Raw genomic sequence first — 24,252 nt, 5'->3', positions numbered from 1 at the left:
ATTTGGTTTATCCAGTAAGGGTAAGTGTAATGATGATGCTAGGGCAATATCAACATAATTACCTGTAGTGCCGAAATCAGTCACTACATGAAGGGCGTTTTTGGGTAATCCTGGGGCAGAGAGCCAGGCATCTATGATGAAATGTGTGGTAGATACTGGAATGGATTGGTTAGAGGGGGTCATGACAAAAGGGCTCATCCATGCCCTGCCATCTAGGGATGAGCCGCCTGAAAACCAGATGGTCTTTTTCGGTTTCTTAGGACATTCTTTTACAAAATGGGCTAGTTGGTCGCAATAGAAGCAAGTATTAGTCAGGCGACACCATTTGCGTTCTGCCAGAGTCAATGAACCACGGATTCCGCCTATTTGCATGGGTTCAACTGGAGTATCTACGGAAATTTAAGTAGTAGCCGATTGGCTAGGGGTGAGGCCTGAAGCCTGTTGTGTCTCTGATATTTTTTCAGCTCTTTTAGCATCAACCTGTAAGGTTAACGCCAACAAGTCGGAGAACTGGTTAGGTAAAGCGGGTACTACTGCCAGGACATCTTTCATGGTATCATTGAGCACTTTGTAAAATACCACAGCTTTCTTATTCTTGGGCCAGGAGGTTTCAGCAGCTAGCTGGTGGAAGCGAGTGATGTAATCCAGCATACTACCTTGTGTGAGGTTTAGCAGTTCTAGATCTCTAGCTTGCGCCTTAAATCGGGTATCAAAAACCCTATTCATTTCTGTGACAAGCAGATCAAAATCAAACAGTACCTTGTTATTACTTTCCAATGACGGGTTAGCCCAATTAGCAGCCATACCCTCTAAATGAGACAAGGTAAAAGCAGCCTTTGTCATGGAATCGGGGAATGCTTGGGGTCGGCATAGAAAGTGCAGTTTACACTAATTCACAAATGTACAGAATTTCTGTGGATCCCTGGTGTACCTTTTGGTTGCGGCCAAGGTGTCAGGCCGCTGCTTACCCTCCGAAACCTGTTCCTCACCTGTGCCTTCCGATGTGCTCTCTGGGAATTCGGAGGTCCTCCTCTGGCGTGGCTTCTGGCCTTCAGGGTCCTTCTTTCCTTTCGCCCTCTTGTCCTTCTTCTCGTGTTGTTATTGTTATTGTTATTTTGCATTTATATAGCGCCTTATATACCATTGGTATGGTCTGAAGGCGCTGGTAGGTTGAACGCCCTTGGGAACCGAAGTTCAGATCAGTAGAGAGAGTAGAGAAAGTCAAAGGTGCGTGTGAGCACCAGGTATGTGTGCAGCTGGTGCGGTATTCGTGGAATAGCTGCTTCTTAGCGGTAGGTGTGGTGGTTGAGAGATCAGGAGTATGCGTTCGTTCTGGCAGGATTTATCCAGACCGAGTGTGGCTGCGTTAGGCCTGAGGAGAACGCCTGGCTGGGGGGTGTGTAACCAGCAGTATTTTACTTAGAGTGATGTGGAGTATGGAGCGGATGTTGGTATGAGAACAGTTATACCGAATGGTGTCATAGTATCTCTCTGTTCTAGTTGAGTGTTGGTGTAGAGGGGAGAGTAAGCGTGGTGGTGTGATATGATGGGTTGTATGCTCTTTCAAAACGTCTCTGCATTCTAGATAATACTATATACATCATGCAATACTATGCGCTCCAGTCCGTTCCATGCACTCCTATCCACTCCATGCATCCCAATTGGTTCCACACACTCCGGTTTGCTCGAAGCACTCATGCGCTCCAGTCCGCTCTGCGTGCTCCGGTCCGCCCCGCGCCCTCTAGTCTGCCCCACGCATGCACTATGCATTCATCTGTTTTGCTCACTCGTCCCCTCTACGCAGTCGTCCCCTCTATGCACTCACTCGTCCCCTCTACGCACTCACTCGCCCCTCTACGCACTCACTCGCACCCTTCTACGCACTCACTCGCCCCCTTCTACGCACTCGTCCCCTTCTATGCACCCCTTTTTCATATGCACTCTTTCGCTCATATGCACTCGTCTGCTCTATGTACTTGTCAGCCCTACACACTAGTCTGTTCTATGCAGCCCTCCATTCAATACGTTCTTCTGGTCAGCTCATCCATCCCGCTCCGCTCATCCATCAGTTCCCCGCACTCATCCGTTCTATGCACTCATCAGCTCTGCGTGCATTCCGCACTCATCCATTCTACATGATTATCCGTTCTGCGCACTCATCCGGTCTATGTAACTCCTCCGCTCTAGGCATTTGTCCACTTCATCCCCTCGTACGCACCATACCTTCATCTGCTCTACGCATTCATCCACCCTACGCAATCACGTGCTCCCCGCACTCGCCCGCTCCCCGAACTCACCAGCTCTTCATGCGCATCCGCCCTCCACGCGCATCCTCCCTTCACGCGCATCCGCCCTTCACGCGCGTCCGCCCTCACGCAGTCGTCCGCCCTCACGCAGTCATCCGCCCTCACGCAGTCGTCCGCTTCCCGCACTCATCCGATCCCCGATGCAGTCGTCCGCACTCACGCAGTCGTCCGCCCTCACGCAGTCGTCCGCCCTCACGCAGTCGTCTGCCCTCACGCAGTCGTCCGCCCTCACGCAGTCATCCGCCCTCATGCAGTTGTCCGCCCTCATGCAGTCACCCGCTTCCTGCACTCATCCGCTCCCCGAACACACCAGCTCTCCATGCGCATCCGCCCTCCGCACTCGTCCGCCCTCCGCACTCGTCTGCTCTCCGCACTCGTCCGCCCCCCCGCACTCATCCGCCCCCCGCACTCGTCCGCCCCCCACACTCATTCGCTCCCCGCACTCATCCGGTCCCCAAGCATTCAACAGCAATATGTACCCATCAGTCTTATAAAGTCATTCGCTAATACGCAGTTATCCTGTTCTATCTATTCGTCTGCTCTCTACAATCATCCACTCTGTACACCCATCCGCTCTGTACACCCATCCGCTCTGTACACCCATCCGCTCTGTACACCCTGATTCATCCGCTCTGTACACCCCTCCGCTCTGTACACCCATCCGCTCTGTACACCCATCCGCTCTGTACACCCATCTGCTCTGTACACCCGGATTCATCCGCTCTGTACACCCATCCGCTCTGTACACCCATCCGCTCTGTACACCCGGATTCATCCGCTCTGTACACCCCTCCGCTCTATATACCCCTCCGCTCTATACACCCCTCCGCTCTATACACCCATCCGCTCTATACACCCATCCACTCTATACACCCAGATTCCTCCGCTCTGTACACCCATCCACTCTATACACCCATCCACTCTATACACCCATCTGCTCTATACACCCATCTGCTCTATACACCCATCTGCTCTATACACCCATCCGCTCTATACACCCATCCGCTCTATACATCCATCCGCTCTATACAACCGGATTCATCCGCTCTGTACACCCCTCCGCTCTGTACACCCCTCCGCTCTATACACCCCTCCGCTCTATACACCCCTCCGCTCTGTACACCCCTCCGCTCTGTACACCCATCCACTCTATACACCCATCCGCTCTATACACCCATCCGCTCTATACAACCAGATTCATCTGCTCTGTACACCCCTCCGGTCTGTACACCCCTCCGGTCTGTACACCCATCCGCTCTATACACCGATCCGCTCTATACACTCAGATTCATCCGCTCTGTATACCCCTCCGCTCTGTACACCTCTCCCCTCTGTACACCCATCCGCTATATACACCGGATTCATCCGCTCTGTACACCCCTCCGCTCTGTACACCCCTCCGCTCTATACACCCATCCGCTCTATACATCCATCCGCTCTATACACCCGGATTCATCCGCTCTGTACACCCCTCCGCTATGTACACCCATCCGCTCTGTACACCCATCCGCTCTGTACACCCATCCGCTCTGTACACCCATCCGCTCTGTACACCCATCCGCTCTATACACCCGGATTCATCCGCTCTGTACACCCCTCCGCTCTGGACACCCATCCGCTCTATACACCCATCCGCTCTAGACACCCGGATTCATCCGCTCTGTACACCCCTCCGCTCTGTACACCCATCCGCTCTATACACCCATCCGCTCTATACATCCGGATTCATCCGCTCTGTACACCCATCCGCTCTGTACACCCATCCGCTCTGTACACCCATCTGCTCTGTACACCCATCCGCTCTGTACACCCATCTGCTCTGTACACCCATCCGCTCTGTACACCCATCCGCTCTGTACAATCAGGCATGCGCTCTATACAATCAGGCAGGCGCTCTATGCATGTCAAGGATGGCACTCTGTCAAGAGTGGCACAGGGCCCCCAGGTAGGGTTTGGGTGGCTGTGTTGATGTAAGGTGACAGATAAGTACACACACAGCAGGAAACTCATCAAGAAAGAAAAGTAGGCAAATGTAGTTGTGAACAGAAAGGGGCAGGAAATATAAAGATACAAACAAACTGGATTCCCTCTTGGGTTGTATGCAGATATGGAAAAAGAGTGTTCCACAGACCTTTGGAAACTCCAGCCTTCTGCACGGATTACTATTACAGTGGCCCACTCTGTCTGCTCATGGCTGGGAACAACAGCTGTGGGTGTCTCTGAAACAGAAAACGCGACAAGGGAAGGGGCAGAGGTTGCCTGCCGGAAACCAACAGTCAAGCTCTGTACAAAGGATCAACATAAGACACAAGAGAGACAAGAACAGAAATAACCAGGGACAAGGAAGTCTAAGAGAAATTTAGCAGAAGGGAATGAAGGAAGAAAAAGTACAATAGCAATGGGTAAACTAAAGGAGAGGACAGAGGAGTCAAGGAAGAGAAGGACATGGATCAAGAACAAGGGGTTGCAACAAGGAAGAGAGCAAGGGAGCAGCAGCCAGGAAAGAGGGGGGCTGCAAAAAAGGAAGCAGGGCTGCAGTACCAAATGGTACAAGGTACAGAAAAACTGTAGTGGATTGCAGAGGACTGTAGTAGGCTGCTAGGCAGAGAGTCCAGAGGAGCAGGACTGAGAGCTGTAGTAGGCGGCAGACAGAGAGCCCAGAGGAGTAGGGCAGCAAGGAACGAACCCAAAGGAACAGGGCGTAGAGGCAGAGAGACCCGAGGGTCAGGGCTGAAAGCAGAAGAGAGTAGCAGGCTGCAAGGCAGGGAGCCCAGCGGAGCAGAGCAGCAAGGAGCGAGTTCAGAGGAGCAGAGCAGCAAGGCAGGGAGCCCGGAAGGCAATGGCTGTAGGCAGCGGAGTGTAACAGGCTGCAAGGCAGCTAGCCCAGAGGAGCAGGGCTGTGAGGCAGGGAGCCCAAAAGGCTAGGGCTGTAGGCAGCAGGGTGTAGCAGGCTGCAAGGCAGGAAGCCCAGAAAGAGCACTGGAACAAAAGCAGGAAAATGCAGCAGCAGGAACAGCATAAAAATTTGAGACAAAAGGCAAAAAGGGGCTAGGAGGACTCTTGATGCAAGAGACTGAGCTCCTGCAGGTAGATGCTTAAATACCCTCCTGCCCTGTACTGAGGCAGGTTAATTGGCAGCACCTGAGCAGCACACCTGAAAACAATCTGCCTCCTCCCTCTCTGATCCTGAGATGGTGGAAGCAGCACTGATCCCTAGGGCTTCTGGGGATTGTGGTTCCAATGCTGATGAATGGGAATGGCCAGGAACTGATAGCTGTAGCAAGGTGCATTGTGGTACATGTAGTTAGTTGAGTTATATAAGAAGGCACCTAAGAAGGCACCAAAGTCACGCAAAATGGGAATTAAGTACCAAAGTGTGAATAGGGGTTGTTCCAAGAGTATTCTGAAGATAAAAGAATTACAAATAGTCCATGATGGTTGCCAATGTGTGCGCCCATGGCACAGGCATGACAATGCACTCAGCCGCTCTATGCACTCAGCCGGTCTACACACCCAACCTGCTCATTCTGGTCATCCATTCTATACACTCATCCAATTTAGATATTCATTCCATTATACACTCATTCAAATTATATAGTCATCTGTTCTTCCACTCGTGCATTCTTCCACTCAGGGCATTCATCTGGTCTACACGCTTCATCTATTCTAACTATTTCACCCACGCCATTCATTTCGTTCACTCCTCATGCATTAAGTCCATTTCAGGAGTTCAAGTCTCTTTACTGTTTCAGTACGATTTATTCTTATTAACCACTTAATTGTTTTGATCTATTTTATTCGGTTAATTCTGATTGTCCTTTTAGTTTATTAGGGGTTTACTAGCTGTCAATTTCTCGCATCAGGTAGTTTGTTGGATTGGTGTCGTTGAGATGCTGTTAATCAGTTTGGGTTAGTTTGGTATGGGTTGGTTTTAGGGGAAGAGCCAGGTTTTCAACAGTTTGCGGAAAGACGTTAAATCCTCAGTTAGGCGGATGTGGGGTGGGAGGGAGTTCCATAGCGTGGGGGCCAAGGCTGAGAATGATGATCCGCCTAATCTGACTGCGTTTGTCTTAAGTATGACTAGGAGGCCGGCTGAGCTTGATCTTAGGGTAGGTGGGGGTGATAGGGTTTTAGCTTGTCTTGAAGATATTGAGGTCCGGTTTTATGCAGTGCGCGATGTTTTGAAAGTCACCCTACGTGCTACAGGAAGCCAGTGCAGCGTCTTAAGGGCTGGGGAGATGTGGTCTCGGGCTGAGTGGAAGTAGCATTTTGGCTGCCGCGTTTTGTGCCCTTTGGAGTTTATTCAGTTGGTAGGCATGGATTCTGAGGCATAGGGGGTTTGCTTAGTCCAGTCTTGAAATAGCGATTGATTGGACCGCAGAGAGTCTGATGGGAAAGGAGAGATATGGAAAGATGTGCCTTAGGGTTTTAAGGTGGTAGTGGCAGGACTTTGAGACGTTGTTGACTTGGCGCGAGAGAGTTAGGTCAGAGTCGAGGGTGCATCCAAGATTTTTCACTGAGTTGGAGGGGGTCGGTGAGTTGCCCATGGCGGATGGCCAGGGTAGTGGGTGCGGAAGAAGATCGGAGTTGCCACAAACCATGATTTCCATTTTGGAGGGGTTTAACAAGAGGTGGCTTTGGGTCATCCAGATTTTTATGTCAAGGAGGCAGGAGGCCAGGTCAGGTCGGGAGTTGGGTTTTGAGTTCAGGAGTTTTAGAATTAGTTGAGTGTCGTCGGCGTAGTTGTAACACAGGATGTTGTGTGAACGGATTATTGGTGGGAGGGTGATCAAGTAGCGATTGAACAGGAGGGCGGATAGGCATGCTCCTTGTGGGACTCCCGTGTCGACCGGTCAGGCTTGGGAGGTATAGGTGGAGAGTATCGTTATTTGGTACCTGTCTTTGAGGAATGAAGCTATCCATTTAAGAGCGGTTCCACAAATTCCTAGGGAGTGGAGGCGGTCTAGGAGGATTGAGTGATTGATCATGTCAAAGGCGGTGGATAGGTCAAGAAGGATTAGTGCGGCGCATCCCGCAGAGTCTGCTGTCATTTTAAGGTCATCCCAGATTGAGGTTAGGGTGGTTTCAGTTCCGTGACGGGCTCTGAAACCTGATTGTGCGGGGTCTAGGAGATTGTTGGCTTCGACAAAGGCATTTAGTCGGGAGTAGGCGGTTCGGTCGATGAGTTTGGCAAGGAACCTGGTGTTTGAGATGGGGCGGTAGTTTTTGGGCTCGAGAGGGTTGAGGGAAGGTTTTTTAATCAGAGGTTTGACATGTACTGTTTTGAATGCGTCGGGAAAGATACCAGAGGAAACGGAGGCATTTATGATGGATCTTGCGTGTTCTCCTGCGCAGGTGGAAGCGAAAATTTCTTTGAGGGTTGTCGCTGGGCAAGGGTCTAGCGGAGAGCTAGATGGTTTGCGGGCAGATAGAAGTTTGAGAAATTGCTCCAGTGATATTGGACTAAAGGATTCGAACGTTGGTTGCGTAGTGGTTGCAGCTGGTGGGCAGGTCGGTATGGGGGGAGTATTGCCTGGTGGATGTAAGAGCGCCAGTTTGGTGGCTAGAGTATTTCTTATTTCGAGAGCTGTGGTGTAAAAGTGGAGGGAGAGTGAGTCGAACAGTGATTGCGAGGGGGTTGGGGCGGTCGTGGTGCAAGCCGGTTTGGTGAATTTGGATATGATTTTGTGGAGGTCTTTGCTCGGGTTTTTGCAGTTTAGGATTCCGGAGTTGTAGTGAGCCTTTTTTGCTTTCCGGATTTCGGCCTTGTACTGATAAAGTGTTGGGCCAAGGTGGCCCTGCTCTCCTGGGTTTTGTCTTTCTGCCATTTGCGTTCTAGGTATTTATATAGTTGTTTAGTGGTCTTCAACTCAGGAGTGAACCATTTGGGGAAGAGGCCACGGCGGGTTGATGGTTTGCAAGAGGGTGTGAGCCTCATCAGAGATGCGTTGAGCCATGAGTCAAAGGTGTCAGGGGTTAGTTGTTTACTGAGTTGGCAAGTAGGTGGTGGGGACTGGAGGAGCGCGTCGGCTAGGTCTGGGACGATAATTAGTTTTTTCCAGCATTTGCATAGATTCGGAGGTTCAGATTAGAGTACGGGAAGGGATTCAGGTGATCGAATGGCGAACGAGAGAATGAAGTGATCGGACCAGATGATAGGGGTGGGGGGGTGTAGATGAATCCGGGTGTTGGAGCTAAAGATGGCATCAAGAGTATGTCCTTTATAGTGAGTCAGGCCATTTATGTGGGGTTGGAGGTTAATTGTGTCTAAACCGTCAACCAGAAAGTGTGTCATAGGGTTGGTGGGGATGTCGAGCCATACGTTGAAGTCTCCAAGAAAGGTGACGTTGGGATGGTTTAGTTGAAGGGCGGCAATGGGGTCGCAGAGGTTGTTTGCGAAATGTCTATCGTAGCAAGGGGGCCTGTAGATTATTAGGAAGCTGTGTGAGAGCGAGGCGGAGAGGGATAGTTTAACGAGGAGAGATTCGCAGGAAGGATTGGAAGGTTGGTTGTCGATGATTGAGGTGTGGAAGAGAGACTTGTAGACGAATGCTATTCCCCCTCCTCTGGCGGGACGGTTCAGTGGGATGAGGGAGTAGTCAGGGGGGAAGGCTTCCTTAGCGATTGGGGCAAAGTCGTCAGAAAACCAAGTTTTCGGTGATGAAGACCAGGTCTGGTTTGTCAGAGGCGAGGAGGTCAAAGATGCAATGTCTATTTTTTGCTACGGATCGGGCATTAAATAGGATGCAGTTCACATCGGCAGGCGTGGTTGGTCTCTGAGCTGGAGCGGAAGGGGGTGGTGGCGGAGAGAGTGGAAGCTGGAGAGGGGGAGGGTCGTTGATGATCGATGGGAATAGTGGGCGAGCAGAAGTATTGGCGGCTTCGGGCGGGATTGGGTGGTTGCATGTGTTAGGATGATCCGGTCTGGCTCGGGGGATTTTAAGGTGGGTTGTGGGCGGTTAGGAGTTTCAGTTGCAGTTGATGAGAAATTGAGGGAGAGGGGTTTCAGGAAGGGTGAAGCCACGAGGGGAAGGAGGCGAGTGGGGGAATGAGGTGGTGGGTCGAGACACGGGAGGCGAAGAGTGGTGAGAGATTGTGGGGGACCAGGTATGTTTCCTCTTTAGTTTCTTTGTTGCAATTGTAGTGTGAGAGGGTAGGGAGGTCAGCGGGGAGAGGGATGCGGCTTCGGTTCTTGCTAGGGCTAGACGTGCAGTATTTAGGGAGGGGAAAGGGTGCGGTCGGGGGGGAGGTGGCGGGGCTTTGAGGGGAAGGCGGTGGGTGGATGCATGCAGGGCGGGGTGTGCAAGGTATGCTAGTGAGGGGAGCAGGCATGGTTGATGTTGGGTGGTCGGGTTCAGGGGAGGAGTGGTCTTAGGGTGGTTGGCTTGCCATCGTGCCCCTCTGGCTTGGTGTTTGCATAGAGGAATGGCAGGGAGTGCGAAGGACGGTGGGGTGATTAGGGAAGGAGGGACGGGAGGGGAGGCAGATCGGGGAGTGGGGGCGGTCCACGGTGGTCGTTTCCGACAAACTTTGGGTTTGTGGGTGCACTCATGCTTAGTACAAGCTTTCAGGTGGATTTAGGAGGGCTTTCTAATTGTAGTTCTAAGTTCAGGCACACTTCCAAGTTCAAATTGCACAGCGATGATATTAGGCTATTAGGCACTATTAGGTACACTTCTAGGAACAACTGTACACAGAGATGAATATTAGGTCTATCTCTAGATTCAATTTGTATAGAGGGGATATTGGATAATAAGGCACAGTTCTAGATTCTACATGACACAGATATACTATTAGGTATACTAATAGGATTAATTAGGATATTTAGGCACGTTTCTTAGCCTCAATGGTGCCGTGTACACTTCTAAATTGAACTAAGCGCAGAGAGACTATTCTGGACACTAGTCAATTCAATTTGGGCACGCTAATAGGCGCACTTCTCAAAATTCAAATTTATACACGCAGGGTATTAGGCATGAATCTACCTCAGATTTGCACAGAGAGGTTATTAGGGAGATTAGTCGATTCAACCCATCATGGTATCAGATTATTATGATATTTCACAGAGGGGCTATTGGGCACACCTCTAAGTTGAGCTTTCACACAGAGGCTATTAGGCACATTTCTAAATACAACTTTTAAATGTACTTCTAAATTCAGCTTTTCACAACGTGTCTATTGGGCATACTTCTAAATTCAGCTTTCCACGGAGAGGCTATTGGGAACACTTCTACGTGCAACTTTCACAGAGAGACTATTGGGCGCATTTCTAAATTCACAGAGAGGCTATTGGGCACACTTCTAAATTCACAGAGGCTATTGGGCGCACTTCTAAATTCACAGTTAGGCTACTGGGCACATTTCTAAATGCAACTTTCACAGAGAAGTTATTGGGCACACTTCTAAATGCAACTTTCACAAAGCGACTATTGGGAACAATTCTAAATGGAAATTTCCCAGAGAGGTTATTGGGCACACTTCTAAATGCAACTTTCACAGAGAGGCTATTGGGCACAGCTCTAAATGCAACTTTCACAGAGAGGCTATTGGGCACATTTCTAAATGCAACTTTCACAGAGGGGCTATTGGGCGCACTTCTAAATTCACAGTGAGGCTATTGGGCACACTTCTAAATTCCACTTTTCACAGAGTGACTATTGGGCACACTTCTAAATTCCACTTTTCACAGAGTGACTATTGGCAACACTTCCAAATTCACAGAGAGGCTATTTGGCGCATTTCTAAATTCACAGAGGCTATTGGGCGCACTTCTAAATTCACAGTTAGGCTACTGGGCACATTTCTAAATGCAACTTTCACAGAGAAGTTATTGGGCACACTTCTAAATGCAACTTTCACAAAGCGACTATTGGGAACAATTCTAAATGGAAATTTCCCAGAGAGGTTATTGGGCACACTTCTAAATGCAACTTTCACAGAGAGGCTATTGGGCACAGTTCTAAATGCAACTTTCACAGAGAGGCTATTGGGCACATTTCTAAATGCAACTTTCACAGAGGGGCTATTGGGCGCACTTCTAAATTCACAGAGAGGCTATTGGGCACACTTCTAAATTCCACTTTTCACAGAGTGACTATTGGGCACACTTCTAAATTCCACTTTTCACAGAGTGACTATTGGCAACACTTCCAAATTCACAGAGAGGCTATTGGGCGCACTTCTAAATTCATAGAGAGGCTATCGAGAACACTTCTAAATGCAACTTTCACTGAGAGGCTATTGGGCACACTTCTAAATTCCACTTTTCACAGAGTGACTATTGGGGACACTTCTAAATTCCACTTTTCACGGAGTGACTATTGGGAACACTTCTAAATTCACAGAGAGGCTATTGGGCGCAGTTCTAAATCCACAGAGAGGCTATCGGGCACACTTCTAAATGCAACTTTCACAGAGAGGCTATCAGGCACACTTCTAAATGCAACTTTCACAGAGAGGCTATTGGGCACACTTCTAAATTCACAGAGAGGCTATTGGGCACATTTCTAAATGCAACTTTCACAGAGAGATTATAGGACACACTTCTAAATGCAACTTTCCCAGAGAGGTTATTGGGCACATTTCAAATGCAACTTTCACAGAGAGGCTATTGGGCACACTTCTAAATGCAACTTTCACAGGGAGGCTATTGGGCACACTTCTAAATGCAACTCTTACATGTATAGAACAGAGTTTCCTAATGCAAGTATATTACAGATATAACGAGTTTACAGTAGTGTTGCTTTGTTAGATGAGTGGTTGGGTAGTATGGCGTGAAGTGATTGCTTCTGGCCCTGCCCTTCCCACACTTACTTATTGTTGGCTTCTTGCTTCTCCTGCGGATACCTGCAGATACGATCTGGAGCTGTCTCTGTAGGAGCCGTCCTTTGCCTCGGGTCCTTAGCCGATGGGCTGCCGGGCAGAGGGCTGCCCTGGGAGGACTGGCAATGAGTGCAGATCTTCTTGTCAGGACCAATCAGGGTGAGAGGTGGGAGGGGGATGGAAGAGCAGGAAGGGGAGGCCAGGGAGAAGGTGCAACACGGGGCCTGGGCGCACTTTGCTTACCAGAAAAGGGGTCGCCTATGGGTGTAAATAAGGTCTGGCTCCCTCAGAAGTCACTTTGGCAGGATATGGGTACCTGACCTCAGAGGACTCTGAGGAGCCAAGCATCCAAAACCAGGGAAAAACCAGGGAAAAAGCCCTTTAGCAACAAAAAACCCTGGGAAAGGAGGATACTTTAGATGACACTGAGGCGTGTTGTCAACTGATGGAGGGTCTTGAGGGAGTTCCACTGAGTGATACTGTTAAGAATCTTCTCAAGGCGATGTTTGGCACACAGCCTCTGACAGGATGAGTGTCCAAAACCGGGTCCAAGGGCAGAACCGGAACGGAACAAGGGGAGTCAGAAGAATAAGTCAGCTTCAAGTAGACTTGTATTCCGGTAGAGCAGAGTTCCAAAGGAAATAGCAGAACCCTAAAAACTTGCAAGAGTCCAGCGAGGCAAGAGAGCTAAGTAGCTGTTCTTCTGAAATAAGTCTGCTCCCCTGCTCGGGGTTCTGTACCCACTCCGTGGATAATAAAGGAATAACTAGCTTGGACGAAGAAATAGGAGAAGGGTAGGGTACAGGCAGATAACGAAAGAAGGAAGAAGGAAGAGAACCGCCGAGAATGGCTGAGGAAATGAACCCGCGAGATGAAAGACACCAGCAAGCTCGCAAAGACAAGGAATGAAACAGGGTGAACGCAAGACGGGGATGTAAAAGAGACAGGCAGAAAGAGCTTCAGAACAGTAGAGAACCGCAGTAATAATCCGCGGAACAAAGAAAAGGCAAGTACACCAACCTGAACCCGAGTGAAGCAGGAAGACGAGGAACACGAAATCAGTGACTGGGAAATAGACTCCTAGCTAGAGAGAGTAAACGGCTCAAGGAGGGCTACGAATAATTTCACTGAGCAGGGAAGTTAGAATATGAAGAGGAAGCAACTGTGAAAACACGGCAGCGTTGAGGATTCCACACGGATACAACGCGCCGTCAAGGGGGTGTGGCCCAATAATATACTAGAGGTACGCCATATTGGTGGAAGGCTAGACTGCCACTGCTGATTGTAGTGTGCTTCAGCGCTTCCAGTGATGCCATAGTTTCCAGGGCCGAAACCTGACAGTATACCCCCTTCTCATTGGGAGGACCCCGGGCTTGCCCGGGTGTAGTTGATGAAAACTGCGGAGGAGTCTGGGTGCTTGGATATGGCTTCTGGGTTCCCACGTCCTCTCCTCTGCAGAATACCCTTTGCAATGTACCAGATATTGTACTCCTCCTCTCCTGTATCGAGAGTCAACTAAATGGGAGACCTCATATTCTTCTGGGATTACATGTACAGCTGGCTTCACCCTCTTCACTCTTCTTAAGTAGGGATCTTCCTTATGTTCCTTTAATAGTGAGGTATGGAAAACCGGGTGCACTCGATGAAGAACCTTAGGAAGTCGTAGACGAAAAGCCACCGGGTTGATCTGTGCCTGTATCAGAAATGGTCCACTATAACGAGGGGCACATTTGCCTGCATGGATCCACTTGGGAAGGAATTTAATTGATAACCAGAGCAGTTTTCCCAGATTCCAGTCTGGATTAGGTCTTCGGCCTAAATCGGCCCACTTCTTGTGTTCTTGTCTACTAGCTTCTAACGATTGAATGGCATTCTCGTGCACCCTCTGGATCTCTGTGAGGAAATGATCTATGGTAGGAGAACTAGTATGGAAAATTCCATCCCAGGGAAGGTGTTGTGGATCATAGCCATAAGTACACTGAAAAGGGCTCATACGAATAGATGAGTGAACAGAGTTATTATACGCAAATTCTGCTTGCAAAATGAACTTAGCCCAGTTTTCTTATTCAGAACTGCAAAAACATCTAAGGTACTGCTCTAGCCCAGCATTGAGCCTCTCAGTTTGACCGTTGCTCTGTGGATGATATCCAGAGGAGAGAGCCCTGTGGATACCAAATTGTTGACATAAAGAGGACCAGAATTTCGAGGTGAACTGTGAGCCTCGGTTCGACACAATAGTCTTGGGTAATCCATGAAGGCGTACTATATCTCTTAAAACTGGGGCCGATGGAAGATGGGGGAGTGCAGAAAAATGGGCCAGTTTGCTGAAAGAGTCTATATTTACCATAATAGTTTTCATATCCTTAGATTTCGGGAGATCCACTATAAAATCAGTTGAGATGTGTTCCCATGGGCACGTAGGAAGCTGGATTTGTTGCAAATACCCAATGGGTTTGCCCGTCGCACTCTTACTGGTGGCACACGTGGGACACGTACGCACGTACCTGTCAATATCCTTCTGCACTAAAGGCTACCACAATCTATGGCTCACCAATTCCTAAGTCTTCTTGACTCCTGGGTGTTCTGCCAGGGGCAAATCATGGCACTACGAAATAACCTGAGTCTGAAGCCGTTTAGATGGAAGATACAGGGCTTCTACACGGTAATAAAGTCCGTCCTTGACTCTACATAGCAACCGGTCATCGGGTTGACAAGTTGGTTGATTGTATAGTTGTAGAAGTTCTTGTAAAAAAGAGGTTATGATTGAGACGGTCTTAGGCTGAGGAAGAATAAAGTTCTGCCCCTGACAAGCTCCTTTATCGTTCTCCAGACTGCGTGATAAGGCGTCAGCGACCGGATTATCAGTACCTGGAATATAGGAGATCAAAAAAACAAATTGGGAAAAAAAATATGCCCATCGAGCATGTCTGGAATTGGTGCATTCCATTTGCTACAGTACTCGAAGATTTTATGATCGGTTCTTATCAGAAACGTATGGGTAGCTCCTTGCAATAAATGACGCCACTCCTGACATTCCTGTTTCATGGCTAACAGCTCCTTCTGAAGGACTGAGTAATTCCGTTCACTGGATGAGAGGGTCTTTGAGTAATATGCCCCTGGATGCTCCAATCCATCTTCCCTTTTTTGGAGCAGCACTGCTCCTAAAGCACCTTTTGAGGCTTCAATCTCTACTATGAATTGTTTGGCCTGGTCAGGTTGAACAAGGACCGGTGCAGTTGTAAACTGTTCTTTCAAAAGATGGAAAGCTTTTTTGGGTTCAGAATCAAAAAGAAACCTTGCTCCCTTCTTGAGCAGGGCGGTGATTGGCATAACTTTCTCAGAAAAGTTCGGAATAAAGCATCTGTAAAAGTTAGCCAATCCCAAAAACCTCTGCACCTCCTTTACACTGGATGGTTCTTTCCACTCCAGTATAGCCTTTACCTTACTGGGGTCCATACAGATTCCCTCCTGAGAAAGGATATACCCCAAATACGACACCCTTGTAACTTCAAATTCACACTTTTCTGGCTTTACCAATAGAGGATTAGACTGTAGTCGGTGTAGGACTTCTCTTACTTGTCTGCGGTGATCCTGCAACGTCTGGGAGAATATTAAAATATTGTCCAGGCAGTGCTCCAGATAAGATTTTGAGGTGGGAGTATTTTACACATGATTTTGCAAATTAGAGAGCAAATGCAATTTCAAGAGAGTAAAAATGATTTTTCTCCTCTACAAGAAAGTAAAACATATCAAACACATACACTGAAGGCAGACGTAAAATCAGACCCATAGACCAGAAGAGTTGTAGATTAAAGTTGTCGGGTTTACCTTTAACCATTTTGTTACACTTGTGGGAAATATTCTGCCATTAAATAACTTGTAAATACATGCTATACACGCAGCTTCATTTTCAAAATTCTGGGGCCTAGATTACTATAGATTGAGACTAATGTATTGCTTGCAGAGGGAGTGTGAGTAAGCAAGTGTTAGGCATTTATCCATGGGAAAGGAGCTTTCCAGGCACAGCAGTAGTGGTATTAACTGGCCGTTGACAGTAGCAGGTGCAAAATGGGGCGTGTACCTTGGCATCTAATAGCAGTGCCTGGCAAAAGCTTAATACTTAGGGCCTCATCACAAGTTGGGCGGTATCTCGGTGGTAATACCGCTGGGATACTGCCCTACGCTAGTAGTGCTACCGCAACTTGGTCTGGCGCAATTTGCACCAGATCACGAGTTGCTGGGGGCAGTAAATCCCTTACTGGAGCGCTATTCCTGCTGACAGTAATTGTGCTGGCAGTAATACGACCGAAAACCACCCGAAAATTGTAATTTTTACCTCCAACTCATGATCCAGCTGTTAAATGCAGCAGTAATACCGTTAACGCTGCATTTAAGGGCTCAGGCCAACATTGTGATGAGGCCCTTAGACGCAAGCCAAACCTATTGGCTTTCCCAATGCTTGTTTTTAACACGACTTCACTGAAGGACATAGAGTGCTTAGAAACTGAGTGACTGAAGACAAGCCTGGTAAGACATTTTCATTACACGAGTAGCGTGTTTACAACTCCAATTAAACCATTAACTCTCAGAAGACTGCTTTGAAAAGACACTGGAGGTCACTTTGAGTGCATTGTTTGATGTTAAGGCTCGGTTAATCTAGCTCAAAGTGTTCCCATGAGGAGGTGTATTGGGAGGGGCAGGAATGGTCATAGGAATTAGCATGGCCAGTAATGACCCGTTCTGTCAGTGGTGTCAAGTCCTTAGGTTTCTCCACACAGCCTGACCCACTGCCCGATGGCCTGACAATAAACGTGTGGTCTGTGATCAGAGACACATTAATATCAATTGGTGGTTTCCAAATATTTCTCAGCAGGGTTGAACTGACCTATAGGGAACTTTGGGGATTTTCTGGTGGGCCTCTGCACCCTGGGCCGCGTATGTGGTAACCTATTTTATTTCCAAATTTCCTTATAGGGTTGGGGTTGCTGAGCCTGAAAATGCGTAATATGGGGCCACTTTGAAAATGATTTCCAGGGACTATTTTGCTTCCCATTCCACCCCTCCTCCTTCCTAGTGCTTCTTGGAACCTGTAGTGTAGTTTTGGTGAACATACTTGGCAGTCATAAGGCTGGAAATTGTAAAACCTGTGCAGGATTTCTGTGCAATGCCGCACGTAAACTGCGTTAAATGTGAGCAATGAGCTCTGAACACTGCAAAGCTAACAAATGTGTTATGATTTTCACAGAATGGCGTTTGACTATTTGCCTTTCACCTGTGCAAACATGTATTACCATAATTTTTGTTATAAAATAATAGCTTTGGCGACTCTTGTACGTGGCCTTCAAATGATAAAATATTTGTTTTTAAATGACCATCGCATTACAAATATTAGACCTAGAGAGTCAAATAAGGGTTTTATTGTGCTCAGTGCATTGCATTACCACGTAGAAAGCGCGTAAAAAAAGCTTTGTTGTGAGCAAAGTGGCAAAGACAATACTGGGGAATGTCGGAATAAAACAAGTGGACCCTTCGTCCCCCACCTCAAACCCTTAAATATGGATGTGTGGGTCGGTGGGTATAACATTTTATGAAGTGTACTTTCATTTAAATGCATCACATTTATAAATATTGTGTACTGTTATTTGTTATAATGGCAGAAGCCATATAAAATAGTGGTACTCAATATGAAGTCAAGCCTACTGGGGATTTGAAATCACAAAGTGCAGGCTGACTCCATGTGAGAGGCCGTTATTTAACTCAAAAGCTATCCACTCGGGAAGTGTTTTATTCACTTTCCAAACCAATAACCATGACCTCAATTACCTGTGGAGTTATGCAGAAAAGATGAAGAATTTGCAAATGAAAATATGGAAACAAATGTCACTTTACTTTCAAATCAAGTTTGCTTTAGTATATGCCTCATTTGGAATTTGTCTTCATTACGAAGGTTGGGGTTTTGTATTTCTTAGTTTACAACAGCACAGCACAACACCTTTGTTGTGGTAAGTAGGCTTGTAATTTTCATCCCAGGCAGCTGACACGCAAGATAGTTTTCTGAAATGTGTGCTGAGCAGCACACAATTCTCCTAATGCTCCAAAGGGCATATTGATACAACTCAAGTGGTGTTGCCAACCGGAGCAATGGTTGACATTTCTGAGGCCCTAACTGTCTGTGCATGTTTAGAGGGGCAGAAATACTCAGAGGAAGGGGCTGCTGGTTGTGGAGATTGCAGATGAGGGGTTTACAGAGCAGGGTTAAGACTACCTTTCTACTCTACATTGCAGAGAGCGGACCAACATTGGGAGCGAACACATGCAGCGTATGCTTTTATTTAGGCAGTGGGGTTAGCACCTCGGATTCCATCTCTAAGTATTGGTTGCGCAAGTGAATCTGCCGACCAAACAAAGTAAAAGATTACATTGAGTCGTGTGAGGGGGCGGGGAAGGAGGGAACATGTAGGAGTTTTTCAGCTTATTCATAAGCACAAGAGCCAACAAAAGAACACTATCAATGGCAGCTGCATCACACATGCAGATGTGAATGAACCGCTAGTATATATCATGAGGTATAATATTGCACGACGTTCACCATTTCCAAGTATATCTGGAGGGGGAAACACACATTTTACACCTGGGTGCAAGAGGTGCAACTGTCACTACACAATCTATGAATGTAAGTGTTAGAAAAATATCAGAACACTGTCAGACCCTCACTGGGTAGGCATTATAGATTTATAGTATATACTACATGCACCAAGCGAAGTGACATGATGTGGGCTGTCATTAACTCCTCTGGGTGCATGTGTTATATACTAATAAGCACAGCACACAGTCGGGTCCCACTGGTGCGGCCTGACGGGCCAGCGGTGGACTGGAAACACACCAACAGTGAGGCTGACACGGTGGCATCTGACCCCAGCTGCAAGGCCTCTCCTGAGGGCGAGGGCTGGGGCAGTTACCCCCCCCCCTGTCCTAGTAAAGGCAATGAAAGACACTGCTTTCCCCTACCATGCCAGCCAACTCGAAAGGAAACTCAGGTGTGCGGTTGTAGAATTTAATGATGCAGACTGTAGTGCCATCTAGTGGAGGAAATAGGAAGCTTTTTTATGAATAAATACTGTGAAAACCCTGCGTAAAACAATACGCAATGCAACAAGAAATGTTCTGTATTTGCAATCATTAAATGCGTAAAAGGGGATAATACGCACCTTATCTGGAGGCCTGCGTCCAGGTATACCACCACTGATCTAAAGAGTAGGTCCGCAAATATCTTATCGATAAACCTCTGGAAAACTGCTGGAGCATTCACTAAGCCGAAGGGCATCACTCAGTATTTGAATAGGCCCAGAGGGGTGCGAAACACAGTCTTCCATTCGTCACCCTCTCTTATGCCCCCCTTAGATCAAGCTTAGTGAAATATACTGCTCCCTGGACCACTTCCAAGATGTCTCTGATTAATGGCATAGGATATCTATCCCGGACCTTGACATGATTTAGGCATCTGTAATCTATGCATGGCCTCAACTCAGAGGTATCCTTCTTTGGAATAAAGAAGAGAGAGGCTCCACAAGAGGATCTAGACTCCTGGATTAGGACATTCTGTAAATTAGCTTTGAGATACTCCTTGAGGGCTCTTCTCTCTGGTAAAGATAAAAGATACATACGTCCGAACGGCACTATAGCTTCAGAAGTCAATTCTATGGCACAATCTTCAGTGCGGTGAGGCGGAGTTGCCTGGGTATTGTATCCTTAAACACTTCAGCAAATTCTTGATATTGTATGGGTACGGCAGAAACAGTCCGAGTATGGGATGTTTCAGCCTGTTCCATGTCCACCTTGGTGTACCTGACCGTCATGCAGTTCTCTCTGCAGTAAGGTGAATCAAAACACAATCAATTCAGTGTCCAATTAATGTAGGGGTTGTGCTTCCTCAACCATGGAATTCCCAGTACTACTGGGTAATGCGCAGCTCTGATCATATCAAACACCACCTCTTCCTGGTGTTCTCCTAGCTTCATCCTTAGGGGGAACAGTTTCCTTTGTTATGGTGCCAGAAGACAAGGGAGCCCCATCTACCCCTTCAACTGGAATAGGTCTCTGCTTGGATCTTAAAGGAACCTGGTTCTCTCTTACCCAGTCCACATCAACGAAATTGCCCGCTGCCCCGCTGCCTAACATGACCATCACCTCCAAAGGAGCGGTACCTGGGCTCCATACCCGCACTTGAAGTACCATCAGACGATTGTCCTCGGCCTCCTCTACTGGTCTGGTTGCAAGGACTGCTGGCTTCTCCCCCAATATCTCCCTTGCAAAAGACCAGGGGCTGGCGTTCCCCTTCCGCCTAGGAGGGACTTCGGGACAATTCCTTAACAAATGTCTAGAAGAACCACAATACAAGCAGAGACCAGCATCCCGGCGCCTCTTGCGTTCCTCCGGAGTCAATGGACCACTTGTGGTGCCTATCTGCATCGGCTCTTCTGTAGTAGGTGTTTCTTTCACAGGAGACGGGTAAGGGTTTGTTGACGGGTAAGCCTGTGTTCTTCTCCTTTCCTGTCGTCGTTCCCCTAGCCTATACTCAATCTGTAGTGCCAGGGTTACCAGTTGTTGGAAAGTTGCTGGACGAGCAATTCTGGCTAACTCGTCCTTGATGTCCTCATGCAATCCGCGCCTGAATATTGTCTGTTGCGCGGAATCCGGACAGGCTGCCATGGCGGCAGTCCTTGGAAACGTGACACATATGTTTGAATATCTGCTGTTCCTTGACGTGCATCAAGCATAGCTTCAAAGGATGTGTAGAGTGCTTCTGGACGGTCAAAACGCTCTCGGAGTAACTCAAGGAAGCGATCATAATCATTGAGGGCTGGATCATTATTCGTTACCAATGGTGTGGCCCAAGCCAAAGCGTTACTTGTCAAATTGGCTATTACAACACCAACCCGGGATCTGGCAGTCTCATAAGTACGGGGTCTAAAGGCAAAATGTATCTGGCATGCATCCAAAAAGTCTTTTAGGTATCCCGGGTTGCCATCATACTTCCCAGATGACAAAGCCATAGGTGGTAGATCTCCTCGGTTCTCATCCCATGCTACTACCTGTTGACGGAGGGCAACATTTTCAGACTGCAAAGCCTGCACCTCGGCGGTAAGGTTCTGCATGGCAGCTACCAACTCTTGTTATTGTTCTAAGGATGCCATCGGAGTAATTGGGCGTTTTATGCTGTCAGGCCGCTGCTTACCCTCCCAAACCTGCTCCTCACCTGTGCCTTCCGATGCGCTGTCTGGGATTTCGGAGGTCCTCCTCTGGTGTGGCTTCCGGCCTTCAAGGTCCTTCTTTGCTTTCGCCCTCTTGTCCTTCTTCTCGTGTAAATAAGGTCTGGCTCCCTCAGAGGCCACTTTGGCAGTTTATGGGTACCTGACCTCAGAGGATTCCGAGGAGCCAAGTCTCCAAAACCAGGGAAAAAGCCCTTTAGCAACAAAAAACCCTGGAATGGAGGATCCTTTAGATGACACTGAGGCGTGTTGTCAACTGATGGAGGGCCTTGAGGGAGTTCCACTGAGTGATACTTTTAAGAATCTTCTCAAGACGATGTTTGGCACACAGCCTCTGACAGGATGAGTGTCCAAAACTGGGTCCAAAGGAAGAACCGGAACGGAACAAGGGGAGTCAGAAGAAGAAGTCAGCTTCAAGTAGACTTGTATTCCGGTAGAGCAGAGTTCCAAAGAAAATAGCAGAACCCTAAAAACTTGCAAGAGTCCAGCGAGACAAGAGAGCTAAGTAGCTGTTCTTCTGAAATAAGTCTGCTCCTCTGCTCGGGGTTCTGTACCCACTCCGTGGGTAATAAAGGAATAACTAGCTTGGACGAAGAAATAGGAGAAGAGTAGGGTACAGGCAGATAACGAAAGAAGGAAGAAGGAAGAACTCAGAGGACTGCCGAGAATGGCTGAGGAAATCAACCCGCGAGATGAAAGATACCAGCAAGCTTGCGAAGACAAGGAATGAAACAGGGTGAACGCAAGATGCGGATGTAAAAGAGACAGACAGAAAGAGCTTCAGAACAGTAGAAAACCGCATTAATAATCCGTGGAACAAAGAAAAGGCAAGTACACCAACCTGAACCCTAGTGAAGCAGGAAGACGAGGTACACGAAAACAGTGACTGGGAGATAGACTCCTAGCTAGAGAGAGTAAACGGCTCAAGGAGGGCTACGAATAATTTCACTGAGCGGGGAAGTTAGAATATGAAGAGGAAGCAACTGTGAAAACACAGCAGCGTTGAAGATTCCAGACAGATACAACGCGCCGTCAGGGGGGTGTGGCCCAATAATATACTAGCAGTACGCCATATTGGTGGAAGGCTAGACCGCCACTGCCGATTCTAGTGTGCTTCAGCGCTTCCAGTGATGCCATAGTTTCCAGGGCCGAAACCTGACACAAGGGAAAAGGGGTGGGTATTAAAACGGGTTGGTGCTGTGGGGGAACTCCATCACCAAATTCCTCATCAGGAGGGAGTGCATGCCACTCGCTCTGGATAGAATCCAGATGCTGATGTAGTGCAGTGTTTGCTGCGGTCATATCAGCCCCAAGCATTGTGATAGCCTGCACTAATGCCACCGGCTCTCTGGCTGCCTTCATAAATTCAAATGGGAATAAGAGGCTTCTCAATCTGTCGTGATTCGTAATCCCAGATACATTGGGCCTCATTACAAGTTTGCTGGTCCAGTAACAACAGTGCTGGTAAGCTACCGCCACCGTTGTTACCGGACCGGCAAACTACGAGGTCTGTGAGCAGGTGCCTTTCGGCTCGCCAGGTCTGACTTGGCGAGTGGAACGGCACCCCCTTGCAGAACTTGACGGATGCACCGGCACCATTCATGAATGGTGCAGGTGCATCCGTCCTCCACATTCCCATTGAGTCCAATGGGACTAGAATGGGAATGGGGAGTAATATTTTCTGGCGCCCGGCAATGAGGAATTACCAGGACCGCCGGGGCTATGATGCTCTGGTAAGTCCCCTTTGCCGGGTGCTGGAAAAAAAGAATTACTCCGGCGGCAGCCATGCTGTTTTTACCGGCATGGTTACCGCCAGACTCATAATGAGGCCCCTTTATACCTATGTTCCCAAGTACCATCCAAGGAGATAACCGAAGTACTCCCTCAGCAATCATTTGGACCAACGGAGGACTGGTAGGCAGCAGCGTCGGTCCCTGGCAGCTGTGAAAAGACAATATAGTGCTAGAACAATATCACCTTGAAAACCTTAGAAATAGTGTACTGAAACCCAATGAGACCAGTAAGAAACAGCCTCAGACAGGATCACATCCAGTAGGAAGCTAAACAGGTGAGGAATCGTCTACCTAGAAAGTGTCATGGCGCGTGCGCCATGGAAGCTATGGAGACAATGGAAGAAGGGCTAATTCCACCGGCGGTCTAGTCTCCCACACACCTTGCACGTCATGACGCATTTAAATAGGCGTCAAACGCGGAAGTCTTCGCGTTGCAACCTTGCTTATCCAGCTAGGTCCTTACGCTTTGTACTCCGCTCCTGTCCCGCCTGAGTTTATCCACTGGCTTTTCCTCCTTGTCCGCCCTCTGTGGCTGCCTCCTCTCCTTTCATTCCGCCCGCTGTGGCTGCTCGTTCTGCTCCGCCTCCTCTCCTTTCTTTCCGCTCGAGCAGCCCGCTTCATCCCCGGCTTGTCTCGTGTGTTTGCTTGGTATCCCCCTGCTGTGTGTACAGCTGTCACTGTACGCTCCTTCCACTTCAGCGACCTTCAGTCCTCTTCCTCTTTTCTCACCTGTAGTATCCATCCAAGCTGCTGCTCCGGATAACCACGCTGGAATCTCTTCCACCTGCCAACCGTAGTGTCTTCTGGGAATTGGAGTCCATTCATCTTACTCCAACGGAAAGCCTTCCTGTCTTCGTATCCGTAGTGCTATCACATCTCAGCACACCAGGGTTTTTCAGCCACGCTTTTCCCTGGTTTTGGGGGCAGGCTCCCTGAGGGTCCCCTTTGCCTTGCTGTCTGCCGGCTCGCAAGTTGGCCTCCGGTGGAGCTCGTCCTAAACTCACTAAGAAAGGACTGGATCTCTGGAGAGAAAGAAGAGCCATTTCCACGGACAGTTCTTTG

The sequence above is a fragment of the Ambystoma mexicanum genome, chromosome 3q, assembly GCF_040938575.1.
Source record: "Ambystoma mexicanum isolate Mex_15411 chromosome 3q, UKY_AmexF1_1, whole genome shotgun sequence".
Lineage (NCBI taxonomy): Eukaryota > Metazoa > Chordata > Amphibia > Caudata > Ambystomatidae > Ambystoma > Ambystoma mexicanum.
Note: the sequence above shows the minus strand (reverse complement) of the source record.